The sequence below is a fragment of the Triturus cristatus genome, chromosome 6, assembly GCF_964204655.1.
Source record: "Triturus cristatus chromosome 6, aTriCri1.1, whole genome shotgun sequence".
In the NCBI taxonomy this organism is placed as follows: Eukaryota; Metazoa; Chordata; class Amphibia; order Caudata; family Salamandridae; genus Triturus; species Triturus cristatus.
Window position 1 is genome coordinate 989,381,015 of NC_140589.1, and position 23,401 is coordinate 989,404,415.

Here is a 23,401-nt window from a genome sequence, read left to right on the forward strand (position 1 = left end):
TCGGGCCTACTTGCCTGAACTGTAAAAATGGAGTACCTTAGCCATATAAAGTCGGTGGCTTATCATACTTAGGAATTGAATATCCAGCCCATTGATGGCGGATCTGACAGAGAACATGTCGACGGTAGACACACATATGTTTGCGTCTTGGAAACTGGAACTGGAGGGAACATACATGTACTTGTGACATGCACATAGAATCGTTGGGGTCCAAGATAGGGGACATAACTGATCAGGAAAATCCACATTTCCACATTCCCTCCTTGTCCCCTACTTGCCCTTCAAGAGATATCAATCTTCATCATTCCATCGATTTGCTCATGGAGCATCATTTCTTCTTCCTTCTTTTTCCGGCATTTTGAACGAGAACCTTGATATGGAATGCATGATGTGGCACACAGACCACAAATCGCTGGTCCACATTGTAGGCATAAACAACAACTGAGGAGCATAAGAAGGCCAATACCTAGGAAAGATAGAACTCTCCATCCCCAGGCTGATATCACACTCCAAAACCACCCGGACCACGTCCAAGTGCCTGGATTCTCGTGTATCTGGCTTACAATCTTATGAAGGCGTGTTATAGCTTTATATACAGATGGCGAATTTTCTGGTATGAATATGCAGCAGCTGGATCCGATGACCCTGCAAGCTCCGCCCCTATCGGCCAGGATGACGTCAAGGACAAGACGATTCTGGAGAACAACAATTCTCATCACTGATTGTTCCTCTGTCAGATTGCCTAGGGCGGCTATAGTCTCGTTTACTACAGCTTCAAGAGTCTTGGTGAGTCTGCGTATCAGCTTACTATTTGATATTGTACCTATATAGGGAAAGATACCTTTATTGAAATCTACATACTTGTCCCATGCCGTCTCAGTATAATCGACAACTGGGAGATCTCTACGCTCTCTTTTGTGTACTAAATGAACATTTCGATAATAATCAGGGGGAGCTAGGAAAACAGGTGGCAAAAGGAATGCTATGTAACAGGTACCATCCCAATCTAGAGGCAGACGCATATATGCCGTCTGACCACATATAAAGTAAGAATGGCGAGAAGCTCTAAATGAAGATTTCCCTTGATCACTATATTCTACTGTAGTAACGCATTTGCTATGGCCCATGTGTATGGAACCAACTTTTCTCACACATAATTCACCCTTAACTGGAAATACTGACATAGTGGGCAGAATTAATTCAACTTCGGATTTGACGTTCAAAATCATGGGGTTAGGCGTAAAATTACCTAATTTATACACTTCATTTTCTAAATCAGTTCCTGTTCTACTGGGGTGACCCTCCTTATTAGGGTGACAGACTTTGAACAAAACTAGATTCAGATTTCCCCATATCCAATGTTGTTGATAAACTGCTGTGTCTGGGTCTATGGAATTTAGTAAACTAAACCATGATCCACAGGAGCCATTGTGTGTGAACGGATGTGGAAAGAAAGGCAGAACTCCTTTGTTATTCTGATAGGGAGGGAGTCGGCCACACACCCAACAATTGGTGGCATTACTAGTCTGATGGGAATGATGTAACATACTAATGAAGGTGTTATTGCGCAGCGCAAGTCTATAAGATAATTCATGTGGCGGTAGGTCACTAAAAGAATGTTCAGCAGTAATATTATAAACATGTCTAGAAATAGGATGATATATGTGCAAAATCACACTCGTAATGATTATTAAAACACTCAATAAAAACAGAATTAATAATGTCCTCACACAGTAGCTACGCAGTAATTTACAATACGCCTGTCGTTTCAACATTTCTCTGGTATTTTCTCTACTCAGGTCCAAGGGATACATGTCAGAGACAATTCAACCGCTTCACCTTGGAGAGGACTTAAACAATCAAATTGCTCGACTGTTTGGGCCTAAGTTTTAATTTATAGTTCTGAGAGTCATTCCTTTCAACAAAGGGAAGTTTTGAATCAGTCTGTGAGGGAGTGCAGGGCACAGTGTCTATATCAGAGGATAGTCCATGAAATTTCTTAACGTGGCTGGAATGTATCCATCCTTTGCGGCCCTCCACTTTCACGGCTGTTCTTGTGGTCAGCAGGACTAGCTTCGGTGTTTTCCACCTGGGCTCCAATTGGGTTTTCCGATCGAAATTCCTCACAAACACCAGATCCCCCGGAGCAACGTCATGGGGTTTCACCTCAGTGTTGTCAGGAAAAGCTGCAGCTACCTGTGAACGACAAGATTGTAGTGCAGACATCAAGGAAGCCAGGTAATCTGTCAGCATATTACAATTAACATCAGTTATTTTACGTGGTACAGGCGTCCCCCACATATTTGGTGGCCTTCCGAAGATCACCTCATACGGGGATAGCCCTGTTCGAGAGTGTGCTACCATCCTTATGTAAAATAGTGCAACTGGTAAGGCTACTATCCAGTCAACACCTTTCTCCTTACATATTTTAGACAATCTGATTTTCAAAATTTGATTATGTCGTTCCACGAGACCTGCTGCCTCGGGGTGTCGGACACAGTGGAACTTCCACTGATATCCCAACAAAAGTGAGACATGTTTCATTAATTCGGATGAGAAAGGCTGGCCGTTATCTGAATATACAACACGTGGTAGCCCGTACCGTGGGAAGAATTCTCGAACTAACTGTTTGGCAGTAGTCGGGGCCGTGTAATCTGATACTGGGTACGCCTCAGTCCATCGGGAGAGAGCGCAGACAACTACAAGAACATATTTGAATCCTCGACATCGTTCCATCTGGATATAATCCATTTGGAGCACTTCAAAAGGATGATCAGGAGTCTGAAATCCACCCTGTTCTACGGGAACACTTTTTCCCGGGTTGAACTGACAACATATCATACAGGTACGGACCTTTTGTTTAGCTGCTGCTCGTAAATGTTTATTGAACCAAATGTGTTGAATGCTATCTAGCATAGCTTTTTCTCCTAAATGCGCCGGGCTGTGAATTGTAGCTATAATGGCTTGGACCATAGAGTCAGGAAGAAACCATACAGATTTCTCCTTCGTCATCCATCCCTGATCTGTCTGGATCCCTCCTAGTTCAGTCCATTTCTTTAATTCTTCTGCAGTAGCATGTGTCTGTATGTCAATTACGTCAAGTGCGGGATCCTTAATTGTCATACACTGTGTTGGTGTCTGAACTATTGGCTTTGTCATGTCTAATGTGCGATTCTGAGCAGTCTGTTTAGCTGTTCTGTCAGCTAAATCATTGCCTTGAGAAATGATATCAGTAACCTTCGTGTGTGCTTTACATTTCATAATCGATATAGCAGTGGGTAGATGTATTGCGTCTAACAAGGCATGAATGAGGGGTCCGTGCTGAATGTGGGCACCATGGGAGGTTAAATAACCTCTCTCTCGCCACAGTACGCCGAAGTCGTGTACAACTCCGAATGCATAACGTGAGTCAGTGTATACATTAACTTTCTTATTTGTGGCTTGAATACAGGCTTGTGTTAGAGCAATAAGTTCTGCTGCTTGGGCTGACAAAGTATCTATACAATTTGTCTCAATAACTTCAGTGTCTGTTGTGACTGCATACGCGGCCACTAAATCTCCTGTACTTGTTCTCATGCACGATCCGTCTACATACAACGTCAGGTCTGGATCTAACAATGGAACGTCTGTCAAGTCTTGTCTAGGTTTCGTCTTTATTTCAATGATTTCAACACAATCATGAGCTAGTGGGTCTGTTCCAATTATAGGTAATAGTGTAGCAGGATTCAATGTATTACACCGTCGGATCTCTATGTGTGGTTGAAACAATGTCAGTTCATAACCGGTAAGTCTTGCTATGGTCAAGTGTTGTGTTTGTGTTCGGTTCACAAGAACCTCTACTGCATGTGGTACTTGTACTGTCAATGGATGTCCTAATACTATGGCATCGCTTTGTCTGATTGCTAAAGCTGTCGCCGCCACTGATTTCAGGCATGCAGGCAAAGCCTGAGCTACGGGATCTAATGTACTGGAAAAATAAGCACATGGCTTGCGTGATCCTGCTTGATCCTGAGTGAGTACTGACAAGGCAGTACCTTCACGTTCTGTAACAAAGAGTGTAAAATGTTTGCTATAACATGGTGTTGCTAAAACAGGTGCTTGACATAAAGCTTCCTTTAGGCTTTCAAAAGCTTGTGTATGTTCCTGAGTCCAAGGGAGAACAGTCGATGTGGCTGCCTCCTGTGTGGTTAACTGAATGAGTGGTTTTGCTAGAAATGCGTACTGAGGGATCCACTGCCTACAATATGAAGTGAGGCCTATAAAAGCCCGCACTTCCTTTTGTGTCTGGGGTATTGACATGTTAGCAATTAACTGGATGCGATCTGGTGTAAGCTGCCTTCCCTCCTTGGACAGCGAGTGACCAAGATAAATAACTCGCTGGACACAGAATTGCAGCTTAGAAGGAGACACCTTGTGCCCCTTGTCGGCTAGAAAATGTAAAACTGTCAGAGAAGCCTTTTCACATTCAGGTTCGCTTCTCGCGGTGATCAGCAGATCATCGACATATTGAAGCAGTGCAGTATTGACTGGCATGTGGATACTGTCAAGTTCTCGTTTCAGTGCTTGGCTGTAGATGCTGGGGCTTTCTGTGAATCCTTGGGGAGCGCGTGAGAATTTAAAGCTGCGCCCATTTAAACTGAATCCGAACAAATATTGGCTTTCCGGATCTATTGGGACGCTGAAAAAGGCATTCTTGAGATCAATTACAGTAAAGAATGTTGCTTCGGAATCAATTGCTGTCAATAATGATGATATATCAGGGACCACAGGAAATTGTGGTACAATGCACTTGTTTAGTTCACGCAAATCAATAACCAATCGGTATACTGGTGGGGCAGTAGGATCAGTTCGTTTAAGAATCGGAATTATCGGTGAATTACATACATTGGAGTCTGTTTCTACAACTACTCCCTGGGCAATTAGCTCATCAATGATTTTCAGCAAAGCCACTACAGCATCATGCGGTAACTTGAATTGTCGCATTCGTGGTAGTACCACTCCTGCTTTCAATGTGACTCGGTATGGTGTAATGTTCATGCAGCCAACATCCGTAGGGCCTTGTGCCCATAGATGTACTGGTAAAGTCTGTAGTCGGGGATCCATGTCCCTAGACACATAGTGACCTTTAAAATCACGTAGAAACAACCTTACTCCTTCCGGAGAACAACATATTATGGCTCCTAGTGCTTTCAGAGTTTTAATTCCTAACAGATTTTCTGGGCATGATTTAGTAAGCAATAAATCTGTAGTTCGTGTCAAAGGTCCTATCGTAAGTGGGAGAGGCTGTGATACTTCATTAACAATAGGTTTTCCTGAAAAACCAAGGGAAACATTTTGAGAGCCTGAGAGGGGTGCCCCTGGAACTTCACTACGTTTTATAGTTGTTCGACTTGCCCCTGTATCGAGTAAGAATTTTCTATCTTGACCTAATAATTCACTATGTACATACGGTCCTTCTTGATCTACAGGAATCTCGATGAGCGGTAAGTCAACTTCCCTCTCTAGGCTTGTTCATGCGTAACGCTGATACTCAGGATATTCATATTGTGCAGTCTGATACATTTGTCGTGTTGTGGTTTGTGTGGCAGTAGCAGGCAACGGTGGTGCAGCTGGCACAAACTGTATGGGCTGCTGTGAGGCTGGCATGGACTGTTGCTGAACTGGCATGGACTGTTGCTGAACTGGCATGGACTGTCCATGCTGCATAGCTCCTTGTTCATTCTGATCTTGTCTAACTAATCGTGGTCTCTCTTTTGCAATACCTGTAGCTATATTACGTTTCAGGACTGGACAATCGTGTACATAATGGCCTAGTTGTTTACAGTAATTGCAGGTTCCTCTTACAGGAGCTGTAGAATCACCAGAATGTGTCACACCCTTTTTGTGACCCTCTGCTGGTACTGTCTGAGAAACTAGCATTTTCATTTTTGTATCCTTCATGCGTCTATGCTCGTGTTCTTGTTCATCCCTAATTCTATTGTGATGATACTGTAACATTTGTAGCATTTGTGACGGAGTGTTACTTTGCCAGGTACTCTCGAATTTCAATATTCTATTCTTCACTGGAGGCAATGCATTTTCCACTAATTTTGTCACAAATAAATGTGGATATGAGTCACTACTTGCTTTTATACCACTGTTTATACCAAAACATTTTTCAAATCGAGCATAATAATCGCTTGTGTCTTCATCTTGCTTTTGTTTGCAGGCTGTAATTGCACCCCAATCTTCCTTTTTTGTAGTTAATAGACGTGGCAGTACCTGTACTAGTAAACCTGGTAACAGTTTAACTTTATCCCCGAGCCCTGAACCTGCAGTTCGGGCCCTTTCTTCCTCTGCTAATGCTGTCCAGTCTATCTTTTGGTCTCCCACTTCCCACTCTTTTTCTTTCAGTTTTTCATAGATGCCAGCAGGCAAAAGCACCTTTAATATCGTCATAATATCAGGAAAGGTGTACTCTCCCATTAGTAACATGTCTTTAATTTCTCGGTGGAAACCCGCTGGGTCTTTGTCATGACTAGGTACTACTTTCTTCATTTCTAATAATTCCATTTTTGATATGGGTGTGTAAACAAATACACGGTGAAACTCATTGTCTTCGCCTTTTATTGGGTGCACTTCTCGTAAAGGATTTTGTCTATCCATATAGTACGGCGTTCTTTCTCTGTGGGGCAGCGAGAGAGAATCCGGATTTACAAAAAGGACATACTGTTTACGTGACACTAATATCTCTTTAATTAGCTTGTTACTAGAACCTCTCCATCTGTTCGTGAGTAGTTCCGTTAATATATCAGGTAAAGGACCAGGGTCAGCATGTTGGCTCTTATATAATATAAGGAGTTGCTGAATCATATAGATTCCAGCTAAACGTTGTTCGTCTGCACTGAGATTAAAAAACGTGTGTGCTACGGTCTCATCACCGTATTTTTCAGGACTGTCAATCCAGTGAACAGCTGATCTGGCTAATTCTTGCTCATCCATGGAATCGAGGAGGTGGTAACCCCTTCGTTCTCGCAGTATTTTATCTGCGGCTTGAAACAAATGTTCAGGAGACTTCAGATTTATTACAGGCGTCGGATACGTTCTGCTATTATTTGGGCATACAGAGTGTATGGGATCAGAAAAACATCTAGCATTATCACAGGATCTTCCTCTGCCTACATAGGCTATGGTCTCTGACTGTCTTGCGGAATTCCCTGATTCGGACACTTCATCTTGCTCGAACTCGTCTGTTCCCAATCTTTCTTCATGAATACGCTCTATTTCTCTACGGATTTTTCGGCACATGGCTATTATACAATTTTGCTTATCGTGTCTCCCTTCTGATATATTCTGGCTCCATCTTGTAAGAATAAGCATTGCATTCGGGTCTACCCCCGGACGGTCTTGATTTCTGATCACACAGTTTATGAGGAAACGTAACAGTTCCCCCTGTATCTCTACTTTCTGGAATTCCATAGCTCTGTTAATACATCCTGGATCTCGTCCTGTTTGAACAAAATGATATATGTTATCTAGATGCGTACTCATTCCTGGTAACCTTGCTAAATACTCGGCGGCTCGCCTGATGCGTAATGATGCCAGGACCATTTCGTCCTCTTTACCAACCACCGGGTCATATCTACAATTTACAAGGAGTTCCTTAAGCGTACGTTCACTTACGAATTTAGGTGTACGTGAATGCGCTGATTCTTGAAAGACAAGTTTATTTATTCTGGGTGGTGTAAAGGTATTGCTAGCACCTCCCGTGGCCCCATCTGGGGCGTCGGGTGTGAATGGGTTCGTTGAACGTGACACAGCAACTATGGGTGTCAATACCACTGTAGAATCGACTGCGGGGACAGATGTGCTTGCCGAAGCTTGTATCGGGACTTGCTGTTGCACGGGGTCGGATACCTGATCCTGACGTTGAACCCCTCCGCCAGACGGTCTATGTAGTGTGGCGTTAGCATACTCGGGAGCTGTGTCGTCTAGATATGAGGAAAGAAAAACATCTTCTGCGGTTCTGGGATGCCCTTTTTGATGTACCTTAATTGGAAATAACGGGGGTGGCAAGTCTTTCGGCATCCCTGGAACAGCCTTTGGTAGTCCTTCGGCTAGAAGGGGATACATACCATTCATAAGAGCATTTCTTTGTCTATTTACTTGTTCTGACTTCACTCGGATACCTTCCTCAATTAATAGATTTTCTTGAACTTTATTTGAACTTTCTTTACTCCTCTCTTCTTGTCTACGTGCTTTTTCTGTACGTCTATGAGATTCTTTACGCCATAACTCAACAGCGTCTTTCTGTGACTGTCTGACCTTTCTTTTCCATAACTCTTCCTCCACTTTCATGATGCACTCTGCATCCCAGGTTCCCGCTGCGGGCCACCTTTGACTTTCCGGCAATCCCTTGGTATAATCTACCCATAGATCAAGAAACAATATGGCATCTAAGCCATGCTTGTGGTACATAAAATGCCCTGGAGTGTCCCTAGGAGGAATAGGAACTGCTTCTTCAAGCACCCCTTTTCTGGTAGTAATCTGTCTTAACTTCGAGAAGAGCGGCATATTGACAACTGATCTGATACTTACTCTTGAATTCACTTAATACGAAAAACACAATAATGAACAGCGAACAAAGAACAATCATTCATACCACAATATGCAAGACATTTGAACACTTTAAACATTGAACATTAAACATTTTAACAATAACCGACAATGATGACAGTCTGCCTAACTAATCACCACGCTGAATTCGTGACAATAACTAAATACTTCGGAATACTTGATATACTGCTAAACAGTACATATACACTGCTAAACAGTGCAGACCGGATTTGTGTACCCAAATCCGTCTTGACCGGCACAACCTATGTGCGCGTCAACACGCCTCCTCGGCGATGGTACTCACCGAGTAGCTCCTTGAAACGGAAGGCCTCAGAGAATGGACAGGACTCGATGACTGCGGACAGCGGACCCTCTGGACATCGGGATTTCGAAAAACCTGGTGGGCTTCTGTATACCTCGGATCTTGCTCTCTCAGCTAGGCTCTGGTCGGGATACTTCGCACTTCTCACCGCCTCGTCTGGGTTGATCGCAGCCTCAGTCGCCCCCGCTTGACCGGAGGGAGCTTACAGGAAATCCTGCTGGTACGCGTTTATGGTCCGTCCAGCTGTGGCAGGAGACCGGGCCTGCAACGCACCGCCGGCGCGTGAGATGAGAAAGTGTCCCTATTCGGGCGCCATTATGTGGTAAATATTCTTTTTACCGAAACTGAATTTCATACGGAATCTTTAAAATAAAGTAAAATAGCTCAGAATAACAAGAGGCAGAATCCGTGGTATAAGAGGTTTTCTAAATGGGCTTTATTCCATCCAAAATGGCCGACTCGAGTCGCGGCCTTCAGGTTCCGTCACCACGAGGGTTCAGGAAGTGAAGTACAATACTTTATTGACAAGAAGTAACTTTTATAGGTCATACATTTACAATGAAACAAATGCAAAAAGGCGTAACAATTGATAAGATAAATTAACATAGTGATACGTAATCGAAACTAGGCGTAATAAGGAGCAAAAAGAAACATGATTGGCTCTGATTATCTTACATAGGTGGATCTATACGATAATACTTAACATAGATGCGTGCGCAGCAGCATGACGTGTGATTGACGTGCAACTAGGGGGTGAAGGGGACTTGACATTTAGCTCTACATGTGGAGACGAGAAGTCTAGGGGGTCATGTCAACTTAATCCCAAATCATATCTAACATCCTATGTTTAGAGAACTATGTTATCCACAAGGAAGGACTCTCGGACAGAATCTATTCTATACTAACTGTATGTGCGTGTACAAGCGTCTAAGTGTCTATATGAGAAGCGAGGGGCAGAAAACTTTCCATGGCAACAGGGCTATGAATCACTTGCAGGAGGACGGAAAGGCTGAGTCCTTTGCTTGTGAGCTAAAGGAAATGTTTACCTAAATCACTAGACAGGAATGCATCGGCTGAAGAGCAAAATAGATAATTCGAAGGTGAAATACAGCTTCTTGGCAGGCAGGCGAAAACTGGCCGAGGCAGGCACCGTTAGCTGCACAGGGAGTAGGACAAAGTTCATGGATACAGATGCGAGCTCAAGCTGAAACTGTCAGAGACAGAGAGCAGGGAAAGGTTTTGAGGAAAGAATCGGGCCTACTTGCCTGAACTGTAAAAATGGAGTACCTTAGCCATATAAAGTCGGTGGCTTTTCATACTTAGGAATTGAATATCCAGCCCATTGATGGCGGATCTGACAGAGAACATGTCGACGGTAGACACACATATGTTTGCGTCTTGGAAACTGGAACTGGAGGGAACATACATGTACTTGTGACATGCACATAGAATCGTTGGGGTCCAAGATAGGGGACATAACTGATCAGGAAAATCCACATTTCCACAGTATCTGACAAAGAGAACACAGAAGGTGGTGCTGGGGACCGTTTCTTCAACACCCAAGGTCCTCAGCTGTGGCGTCCCTCAGGGGTCGGCACTCAGTCCACTATTATTTAATATCTACCTGGCTCCACTTTTCACGTTGATTGCCAATTGGGGGGTCAAGGCAATCTCATATGCCGACGACACCCAACTGGTGTTTCCGTATTCGGAGGTGTCGGAGGCATCCTTTTCGAGTTTCAAGGGCTGTCTCCAAGATGTTGCATGCTGGATGAACACAAACAAATTAAAACTCAACACTAACAAGACGGAAGTGATCTTTTTTGGCAAAGGCCCCCCTCCACCCTCAGAGCTTTGGTGGCTGGCGGAGATGGGACATGCCCCTTCGCCTAGCCAAACGACAAAAAATCTGGGGGTGCGGTGGGATGACAGTTTTTCCTTTGCCTCGCGCATCCAGCAAGTAGTTGGTTGCTGTCTGTGTAAGCTGAGGAATCTCCGCAAGATTCTGCAACTTCTACCAGAGAGCTGCCGAAAAACAGTAATCCATGCCACAGTGACATCTAGACTGGATTACGCAAATGGCCTTTATCTGGGCTTACCAAAATATCTAATTCAGCGGTTGCAACTGGTCCAAAATGCGGCTGCGAGGCTGTTAATGTGGATCCCTTTCAAGCATTCGGTCTCTCCGCACCTTCTTTCACTTCACTGTTTACCAGTAGCCAGCAGAATCAAATTCAAGGCACTCACGCTGGCCTTTAGATCTCTGTATGGCACCTGCCCAAATTATCTGAAAACACGGCTGCCGAGATACACCCAGGCTCGCTCTCTCCGCTCCAACTGCCGCGTTCAGCTTGTAGTCCCACGAGTAAAAAGGGCTCGGCTGGGAGGACGAACTTTCTCGGCCAATGTGGTGGCACTCTGGAACACCCTGCTCCCAGCACTTCAGCAGGCCCCCTCCGAGCTCTGTTTTAAGCGGATGATGAAGACCTGGCTTTTCACCCAACCGCGCTAGGCGCTATTACTCTAGTCCTCGTGGTCAAACCTGTTCTTTTAGCGCCGGGACACCTCCTTGTGAGGTAGCTGATCGCGCTCTATAAAATGCCGTATTATTATTATTATTATTCCAACCCCATTTGGACAGTAGTCCCCAAAACCACTCCACTAATGACCAATCTCCTTCGTCTTGATGAATCGACTCAGAGATCATGTGTAACTTAGAGATAGCTTGGTATACTGTCGGAGCGTCATTAGGTATGAAAATACAGCAACTTGACCCGATCAATTTGCATACTCCACCACGGTCTGCAAGAACAAAGTCTAAGGCAACTCGGTTTTGTAAAGTCATAAGACGATCTGCCTGTAGTTCTGCCGTGATATTACTTAAGGCTCCTACAGTGATGTCTATTGTGGTTTCTACGACACAAACCAGTTGCCTTATATTTCTGCTGTTGGCCATTGGACCCCAAAAAGGAAGAAATCCTTTGAGGAAATCTCCTCCCTTTTGTCCTGCTGTGTCCTTGGAATTAATAATTCCTCTGCCATACCTGTTTCGATGATGATTTGCAGAAGCGGTGTATGTAGGGGGAAGAAGGAAAGCTATATAGCAGGTACCGGAAAAACCAGTTGGCAACCATGTGTAAGCCCTATTATAACAGAGGAAATATGTACCTTGAGATGGTACTAGAGGCGGTGAATTTTGAGAGGAGTAGACGTATGTGTGGGAACAGCTATTTCTTTGTACAGTGTCAGCAGACTGACCATTTATCTGTAGACAGAAATTGACCTGATGTGGTATAGTCCAAATCGGTAAAGATTTTCCTTTCTTAACTTTATCACTAAGGCTAGTGACGTAATGGGTGACGTTCCAGTTAGTGTACGCTTTTCTTTCGTCAACGGAGATTTTACTATTTTCCATGATTTTAGCCATAGCTACCATTCCCTTTATCAACGAACTATGACTAAAATCCGGACCACTAATACGTGAACTAACGGATCGTCTGAATTTGCTTTGATAGGCATAGGAGAAGATAACAAAATAAGCCCAAGCAGAACCTTCATAGGAGAACGGAAGGACTAAATATGGCATTCCTTTTTCTACGGTATGTGGCATGAATCCACACACCCAACAGTCAGTTGTATTGATCACTAATTGATGTTGATGTAACAACTGGACAAATGAATTATTATAATATTCAGTTCTCCTAGTGAGTTCATGTTGAGGAAGTGTGTGAAACAGATGTGGAGAGACAGTAGAAGAAGACGAAGAGGTAGAAGGAGAGACAACTTTTTGCTGCAGAGCGATAACAATCCAATTTATACACGCCAAAAGAATACACAATAATATAATAATACATAAAGCAATACTACAACGACTATACATTTCTTTACAATGATTCTTTTTATCTTTACTTTCTCTTTTGCCTAATGTAGTCTCCATCTTTCTAAGTGGATGCTCACGGCAATCTTCCTCAATCACTTAATCACGATTGTCTGCCGTCCTATGACACTGCAAGTCCTGCAGGCCTATTGCCACTACTCAGGTCGCAACTAAGACTCCTACCGTGACCTTGCAACCGGGACAGAATACTACATAGGAGAGAGAAATCTTAAGAGTTCTTTAGTCTAGGCCTTAGGTTATAGTGTTCTTTACCAGGTACAGTTTGGTCTTGGAACAATGTTCGCGGATTGGTCGTATTCAAGCGACGATGTGGTGGTATTGCTTCCTGGAGAATGTCGTCGTCCTCTTTCTCAGACAATGTTCCATTCAGGCGTGCATCACTAAAAGGTACGAATCGTGGAACTTTTTCACTTTCAGAGTCACCAATACCCCTACGCACCCATTGATCAAAGGGTAGAGGCAAAGGCACTTTCTTACAATGCACACCGTGAATCCAATTCTTCTTTCCTTCAACTTTGACTGCTGTTCTCGTTGTTAAAAGTACTAAACGAGGCTCCTTCCACCTGGGCTCCAAATTTTTCGTCCTTTGGAAATTCTTTGTACAGACCCAGTCACCTGGTCGGATGGAATGACCTGGGTCTGTGGAAACCTCCGGTAAAGCACTCTGAACCTGTTGATGGAGAACACGCAATTTAGTTGTAAGTTCATGCAAGTAGTCAATCAACATTGGATATGGCAAGTCTGAGTATTTCTTAGGACGAGGGACTCCCCATACATTAGCCGGGCGTCCAAAAACCACTTCGTAAGGGCTAAGTCCCAAACAAGAGTGTACTGCAGTTCTGGTGGACAGAAGAGCCAATGGTAAAGCATCTGGCCAACTGAGTCCTGTACTAGCCTGAACTTTCGCTAGTTTTAACTTTAGTGTACCGTTGTAGCATTCTACTAAACCCGCTGACTGTGGATGATTTGCTGCATGGAACTTTCGCTTGATACCAAGACCCGCACAAACTTTTTGCATGACTTGGCCCACAAATTCGCTCCCATTGTCACTCCAGACAACGCGCGGCAAACCAAACCTGGGGAAAAATTCTTTTAATAGAGCTTTAGCTGTGGATAAGGTTGTGTTGTCTTTTAGAGGGTATGCTTCTATTCATCTTGAAAAGGCGCATACTACCACCAGAACGTATTTGAGGTTGTTGCATCGCTCCATATGAATATAATCGATCTGCAACACCTCAAATGGATATGTCGGAGGAGCAAAGTGACTTGCTGGAGTTGGGGTTCCCTTTCCCGGATTGTACATCAAACAAACAATACAATGTTTCACTACATTGTCTGCACATTTTGGGATTCCTTCATTTTGCCACACTGGAACCAGAAGCTTCTATATACCTTTTGCACTTAGGTGAGCTGGACCATGCGCCATAGTGACTACTGGCAGCACATAGGCGTCTGGTAACAGTCAACGTTGGTGCTCAGACAATTCCACCCAACATCTCATCTCATCCAACATTCCTGTACTTTCTTTCCACTTGCTCAATTATTTTTCTGTAGCATCTTTCTGAATCGCTCTTACACTTTCCACTGTATCCTCATACATTCCTCTCTCTCTAACCCAATTCGCAGGACCCGCCACATACATTCGACTTGTAGCGTCTCTCGCTGTCTTTTTTGCTACTTCATCTACAAATGCATTTCCTCGGCCAACATCATCTGTAATCTTTTTGTGTGCACTACATTTCACGATTGCTATTTGGGCAGGCAAATAAAGTGACTCAAGAAGATCAGTCACTAATTGACCATGTTGTATTTTAGTGCCATAAGAAGTAAAGAAACCCCTTTCTTTCCAAAGACGTCCAAAATTGAACGCTACATCAAAGGCGTATTGACTGTCGGTGTACACGTTCAGTCTTTTTCCTTTTGACAACACACATGCTCTCGTTAAAGCTATCAATTCTGCTGCTTGAGCTGAATTGTGTCTGATACGTGCGGTTTCCACAACTGTATGTAAAGTAGTAACAGCATAGGCTGAAACTGTATCTCCATTAGGAAGCTTGAAACAAGAACCATCCACCCATAAAATTCCATCTGGATTTTCTAGCGGCGTATCTTTCAAATCAATTCTTCCTTTCGTCTCTTCCTCAGTACGGAGGAAACAATCATGTTGTTCTTGGTCATCTTTGTCCACTGGAAGAGGCAACAAAGTAGCTGGATTTAAAGTATTACATCGTTTGATGTACACGTGACTAGCCAAAAGCGTCAACTCATATCCAGACAAACGAGCACTCGTAAGATGCTGCGTTTTTGTTCGGTTTAGTAAGGTATCCACTGCATGCGGCACCATAACAATAAGTGTGTTATCTAACACTATTCCAGCAGACTGTCGAATAGAAATCGCTGCTGCTGCTGTTGCTTTGAGACAACTAGGCAATGCTTTAGCTACTGGGTCTAACGTAGCCGAAAAATATGCACATGGCCGCTGTTTGTCTCCAAACCGCTGCATTAAAACTGACAACGCACACCCTTCTCTCTCATGAACATAGAGCGTGAAGGGCTTACTGTAATCGGGAGTACCCAATACAGGAGCAGAACATAGAGCACTACGCAAGTCAGTGAAACTCTTCTAACAATCATCAGTCCATGGAAGGGGCTGAGGCGTATCTTTCAAAGTGAGTGCCAATAAAGGCATGGCCAACAGAGAGAAGTTAGGGATCCACTGCCTACAATAAGAAGTAATACCCAGAAATGCACGTACTTCCCTTTGTGTGGATGGCACATACATTTGCGCAATCACCTGAATTCGTTCTGGGGTTAATCGTCGTCCCTCCTTTGATAGGAGATGACCCAAATAGGTAACCTCTCGACGAACATATTGTAGTTTTGAAGGTGAAACCTTATGATTCAGATCAAACAGATGGCGTAACAATGCAACAGTCACATCTTTGCAAATATCTTCTGAATTAGCAGCAATCAACAAGTCATCCATGTATTGGATAAGAGCAGCACCAGACGTCAAATGAAAAGCATCAAGATGACATTTTAAAGCTTGACTGTAAATCGAGGGACTTTCACAATAGCCCTGAGGTGCGCGCTTAAACCGGAAGCTTCGGCCTCCAAGAGAGAAGCCAAAAATATCTCTACTCTCTTCAGCAATGGGAATACTAAAGAAGGCATTCTTTAGATCGATAACAGAAAACCAAGTCGCTGTGGAAGGTATCATCGTCAACAAAGCAGTGATATCTGGGACTACGGGAAATTGTGGTACAACAATTTTGTTTACCTCCCGAAGATCAATTATGAAACGATATACAGGAGGCTGAGAAGGATCAGTGCATTTCAGAACAGGAAGAATAGGACTGTTGCATATGTTACCTCTCGTTTCCTCAACCACACCCTTCTGAATCAAATCATGAATGATTTCCAAAAGCGCTTTTTCACCTTCAGTAGAAATTCTATACTGCGGAATACGTGGCAATTCAACATTAGGCTTAAGAGTGACAACAGAAGGTGGAATCTCAAGACAACCCACATCGTTCGGTCCCGTGGCCCAAAGCGTTGCCGGAAGAGAAAGCAATTCAGGTGGAAACTGATCTTTGGACAAATACATTGGAGAGATCAGTTTTTGTCCTAAAGTAAGATGTACACCAGAAGGAGAACAATATATCGTAGCATGCATCCTTTTCAACAAGTCCAAACCCAACAGATTCTCACCGCAACCATTCGTCAAAAGAAGTGGAGCTTCCAAATCATAAGGGCCAATTGAGATAGGCAAAGGGCAAGAAACCGGGTTACGAACAGGGACGCCAGAAAATCCTACAGATACATTTGTTAAGCCAGACAAAGGTGCCCCAGGGAGTTTAGAATGAATGATAGAACTTCTCATCGCCCCAGTATCTAGGAGAAATGGCTCTGAAACACCCATTGTAGTGACATTAACATAGGGTCCATTCTGATCTACTGTAATCGACACAACTCCCTTACTTTGTCCATGGCTGTCCTAGTTAGTATGAAGACTTTCATTCTCGCCTCCAATATAACAATCCTCATTGTAATACTGTGTAGTCCTAACATTTTGCTGATCAAAATAATTCACAGAATTGGAAGGAGGAAGGGAACGTTGTTCTTGAGTTGACATACCTCGACCTCTACCTCTGTTTGCGGTCTGGAGGCCAGCACGACCTCGTGGAGCAGATAATGCACCATTGCGCTGCAATAAAACCGGACAACTACTTTTAAAATGACCCTCTTCTCTACAATAGGCACATTGATTAGGTCCTAACAAAGGTCGGGGAATATATGGCTCAGGTTTTTGATACAACCTCTGAAACTGCGGAGGCTGTTGAAACTGAGGCTGAACATAGCGAGGAGGATAAGCTTGTTGCAAGAGAACCTTTGTTTTTAATTCTTTCGTCTTTTTCTCTTGCTTTTCTCTTTCTTCTTGATCTCTACTTTCATAATATTGTGCACTAGCCAATATCTGGGCCGAAGAAGAAACAGCCCATGAAGTTTCAGAATCTTTCATTTTGTGTGACAGCTCGGGAAGCAAATTAAATACAAATTTGTCCACAAATAATCGCTGACCACCCTCTGTAGCCTTATCTTGACCACTGTGATCAATAAATGTCTCCTTGAAACAAGTGAAGAAATCAGAGACACTCTCATCTTTCTTCTGTTTGCATGCTGCTAGTTTATCCCAATTAACTCTCAATGCAGGCATCATCGTTTTCATTAATGTAATAATCCTGCCAGGGAGTTCCGAAATCAAAGCGTCAGGCTTTGCACCACCCACTTGGTCTCTATCTGTGGCAGGTATAACATCCCAATTAGCACCTAATTCCTGTGCATGATTCTCTTTACGAATCCTAGCCCATATTGTCTGTGGGACTACATTTCCCATCAACGTATCGATTTAAGCTAGGTTCATGATGCAAGCGTCAACTGCCTGTGATAATTCTTTATAATAACCTGCAGGATTCTTACGAGGATCCGGTAGAGTCTGTTTAAGGGCCAAAACTTCAGATCGTTTCCATGGAACATGTACCCATATACGTTGAAAATGAGCAGGAATAGCTGGATTACCACCTACTGCTGCGATCTCTTCCTTCCATACTGGAGGAACCTCTCTCATGGGGTAATTTTTCAGTGTCAGTCTAACCGACGGATCGGAATCAAGGAAAGTCTGAGAGGATAATAAATTTCTAAAGGAAATAAGTGTCCTTACAGCGTTTTCAACTCTGGAACCCACAATAAGTCCTTTATCAAAGTCAGCCTGAACATCTAACAGACCCTGTGGAACAGAATTCAAATTCACATCCTCCCATTCTTTAATGAGAGTATCACACATTACATTAAAAACATATCTTTGCGTAGGCGCATTCCATTGTGAGAAAGTAGACATAATATCAGGCACACCATACTGAGGACCCTTGTTGATCCATTTACATGTGAGAGAGTTCGACCTTTCTCGTTCTTCAGAATCTGGGAACTGACTACGAGATTGTCTTCGAGCAAAAGCCAGAGACTCATTTAAAGCTTCAAAGAAAAGAGATAGAATACCAGTGACGGTGTCCGTGAGACGCTTACGCACAGACGGAGAATTGGACATAAGAATAGGGGACAAGGTATTAGGCGAACTAGTGGAAGGAGAACCGGTAATTGCAGGAGGAGCAGAAGGCAAAGGAGATCGAAGATCAGGAGATGAGGGCAAAGAAGTTGAAGTTAATGGTAAAACTGGCAGAGGCGGTAATACTGGAGGAGGCAAATGCGGAAGAGCTGGAACAGGCTGAGGTACCGCTGGCAGCTGAACAGGCTGTAACAACTGGGGTGCATTAGTACCTTGTGCATAGGGCGGAGGCAACCGCAATAAATGGGACATTAGGGGATCTTCTTCTAAATCTTTCTTGTTATCGGAAGGGGAAACAGGCAATACCGGATAACATTTATCTATCGCCATACGATGCTGTCTTTCTGAAATTTCCATCGCATTATTAATTTCATCATCTTTGAATTGATGGGCAGCCTGTATAATTGTCATACCCTGTGTTTTCCTATCTCGTTTTGCTTGCTTAATTTCTCTCTGTTTGGCTTCCTTACGCCAAAGGCGGAAAGAGTCAAACATTGCCGGCCGGGCTTTTCTTTTGAATAAAACTGCTTCCAAATTATCTAGCACATCAGGATCAAAACTACCCTTTTATGGCCATTTTAAAACACCCTCTTTCTTTGTGTATCGGGTCCATGCCTCGTTAAAGGCAATGGGGCCAATACCATGTTTTGAATAGAGCTCATATGTGGGAGTTCCAACCGAAGGAATCGGACAAGAGTCCTCAAGCCGGGAATCCCTATTACAACCAAAGCAACAAAGTTTTCCAAACTTAGTCAGACCAGGCATCTCGTGATTTCACCTGACTGTTCACAAACTTCAAGGGGGTAAAACTCAGTTTACGCAGCACAAATGCACTTACCCTCGTCTTCGGCTATTGCAATAGTCGAATCTAAGAACCAAAGGAGCTAAGAAACAAAGGACAAAAATTGTGGGCGCGACCCACGAAATACTTAACTAAGGACGTCTTCTTACACCAACAGAGGCCCGTCTATCGTCTCGCCTTACCATACATCATCAAAGGAAGGGCCAAGGCAGGGCGGCAGTCAGGGCAGCAGTCGTTAGTAGCCGTCAGGAAGGAGTAACCGCACTGCAAAAGACCTTCAGACCACTTTCGACATACAGGGGTCGCTTGACGTGGCTCGCGATTCCTCCAGATTTTTCCTGCGGGGTTCCTCACGACCTTCGGGCAAAACCGGCACCACTGAAGCCGCCCTATGTTGGGCACCAGTTGAAGAACCAGAACCTTTTGGACCTGGTGGCGCCGAGTACGCCTTAATCTCCTGGGTTCTCCTGCTTAGCTACACAGAGACACGGGGACACTCTGTCGGCGTAAAAGATCAGATTTATTAGCTGCAGCTAGTACAGTTGTCCCAGAAGTACACGAGGTAGGTTCTCAGGAGACTGCCACTTCACTCCGTGGCGCACAATCTTATATACCACATATGTAAAATATACATTAACTAAATACACACCCAGAACATATAGAAAAGATCCAATAAGAAAAGTTGGAAAACAGGACAGCACCAATAGGAAAGGTTTGAAAACAAAGTATCAGATGACTCGAAGAAACCTCTCCTCCAACTGTGTTTGTCACCCCACCCTCAAACTAATTCATTAACAGATCCACAACTAACTTGCAGGTGGCGAGATACGTTTGTGTGTGTTGGAGGACAGTTGTGAAACGAGAGAATGCTAGCAGAGGACAGTGAAGGCCAGACGATAAGATAATGTCAGAGGAGAATAGTGTGAACCAACAGATAGTTGAGACGGGGATTAGAAAAACCAGACAGGGATTAGTGTACTCGGCCAATCCTAACACCAGCTTTGCAAATAGAAGGCTTATTTTGACACGAAGCTGCAGAAAAAGCAGAAAAAGACTTCGATCGTCGTGCTGCCTGAGTGAGGGCAACACAAAATGGCGGCGGAGCACAAAATGGCGGGTCGATACGATCACGATCGAAAATCGAAGATCCTCATCTTTGCCCGAGCCTCCATGTGTATTGGCACAATGTAAGTGAACTCGGTTTAAGAGTAGTTAGCATGAGCCTGGAGGTAAGCATAAGCTTAATTATGTTTGGGGTTGTGCTAGAGGAAGAGACAAGGGTAATTCTGGGCAGTAAATGGAGGAACCTGCTGTTTGTGCTGGTATTGTTAGCAAGGTGTGAAATTTGTATAAAGTGGGTTTTGCAACACCCTCCCTTAAGGAGGGAGGGGTTGGATTCAATACGAAGGGTCTGAATGTTGGATGGAAGTAGGGAGGGCATTAAGAAACTGGACTTCTGGGACATCTGGTATCAAAATTTTTTGATTTGATATTTTTACACTGGTGTTTTAATTCCGTTAAAACTGGTTCAGAAGTCCGATGATTAAGCAATCTGGCAATAACTCCCAGGCTCCCGGGTTGAGGACTGTTTTTTTCTAGACCTTTTCTGCGGGTTGGCCCTGAGGGAATAGGAAGAATGGGGTTTCACTACCTGGCCATTTTTACTGGTTAGAGGTAGGAATGGTCTCCCCCTGGTTTTCTTCCTTTTCGCCTGCTTAATGCACAAATGAGGACAAAATAAAAACATTTTAAAAAAATCTTACAAGCCTCACCAGACTTCCCTTCCACTAACCACCTCCAAGTGCTGTTCCATCTGAAACCCTAAATCATTGCCTCCTGCTCTATAACTGGACTTCTGTCCACTCTAAAGGCACTATTCATTTCTTTACCACCAAAATCATTATCTATACTTATAACCTGGCCCATCCTACATACCTTAATTTCCCTTTGTGATTACCTCTGGGATCCCTCAACTTTGAAACTTTGTCTATGCCTTCATAATTGCTAAATTCCATCTGATCTTCTCTCTCTTCTGGCTGTACCCATATGCTGAGTAATCTGCACCATAATTCTATTTGTGCGCACATCGCCTTTCTTGGGCAATAACAACATGGTTTCTTCCATTTTGAGAGTAGGATGGCCGTCCTTTTTTTCAAAAAATCAGGGGCACCTTCTTCAAATTCCCCGGAATGAGCTTCCACCATCCTGTACTCTTCATAAGCACACACAGTGCTTCTACTAATGGTGTCAACCTGGAACCCACTGTCTTTCAGACAGACATAGACCAAATGTCCTGTCTTTATTCAAAAGGGGAGTCCACAAGGACCTCAGGCTCAGCTTCTATGAGGCAATGGTTGCCTATATCTACATATGTATATTCACTGAAAAAACCATAGGTTTCACACACATTATAGTTAGGAATTAGCATTTAAAAAACCTTGCAAATTCACTTAAAAAACCATAGGTTTCACACATGTTATAGTTAGGTGGATATTTCACTCGTAAAAAAACCAATGAAATTCTCCCGTTATAGTTAGTTCAGATAACTATAACTCGCGCGCCCGCAATCCTCTGCTCATGACGTCACATATTACATCACTCATGACATGGTCAGTGGCATCACTCTTGACATCACTGATGACATCATCCTTGTGATAGAGTGGCGGTCGCGGGCACCCCAGCGATTTAAAAAAAAAAGAATTTAAATGTTTTTTTCTGCCTTCGGGGTCCTTCAGGGACCCCCTGACAAAAGCTAGGGGGTCAGGAACTCTCTACCCTGCCCCCTTTTCACGTTCGCCACCCTCCTTTTCCACTCTCGCACTGAAAACAAACAAAATGGCGGCCGACACTTCCTGGTTTCGACCGATTCGAACGTTGACTGACATGTAACAACCAATCAGAATTACGCTCGTGCACATTAGGGTGCGCGCACGGTGCGCGGCTATAGATATGTATGTGCTTTTTACTGCAATTTTCTCTGGAACTACTGAACAGATTGACTCCATATATGCAAAAGGCACATCCCTGACCTGAGGACTACCTCTCTGCCAAATTTCAAGTAATTCTGTTCAGCCGTTCGGGCTGTATCTTCGACTAAAGGTCCTATGGAAAATTGCATGGGGAAAACGCGTTTTGGGACCCCCCTTTTTTCTCAGCCCCCGCTTAACGAATCCCCCCGAGACTTTCAGGGTAGGAGCTGAGCGCAGCGCCCCATTAGTTTTGAAAATTTCGCGAAGGTTCGTCAACCAGCGCCAAAGTTATTCAAAATAGAATTTTGAGATTTCCTATGGAAACACGGTCCTAACTATAACTATCTACTGGCGACCGCCAGTAGATAATAAAATTGTCAGTGATTATTCAAAATCGTATTTCCTTGTTAATTTTCAAACATAGAATTTCATTGCCTGTATCTGTAAAGCCTCTATGAATTTTGGACCCTTAGGACCACTAAGGTTCCTTCATCAGGAGCACAAAATTATGCACACTCCGGTTACTGTAAAATGAATAAAGAAATCTGCAATGAAGCTAAACAAGTAGGCCACTCAAAAAAGCTTAAAAATAATTAAACACTTCTACAATGCAAAGGACACGTATACCTTCCTCCTGTCAGCAGAAAAACATATCCACATGAATAATTAGGCAGTAGTACCACACTTGCAAATACAAGCACTGAAGTGTCCTGCCTCCTACCACTTACCAGACTGAAATTAAGGACTGATCTCTGCTGTTTTGAGGTCTGCACACAACCTTTTTTTCAACTCCACCTCAGCCTGCTCAACTTCCCACAACACTACACAACATACAGTGGCTGAACTAAACCCACAAGCCTGTGTAGTGCCCAACCCATCCCCATCTGTCTTGTGACTCAGCTCCAAAGGATAAGGAAACGGAGATGGCACCTTTAGACTCACACCTTCCACAGGTTTCAATAAATATTGCCCCCATTGCTCAAGGATTGTTGACACGTTCCCTTTATAAGATACTCTCTAGCCCAGTGATACTCAAAGTATGGCCTGGGGGGCTCTTGCGGCCCTCTTGACCTTTACATACAGCACCCCTGGTGGTCAGCAGCAAGACCTGCTGTTAAGTTGCTGAGCACTAATATTCAGAATTCTTTTTCAGTAAATGGCCAAAAGCATTTATTAACCCGCAAATAAATGC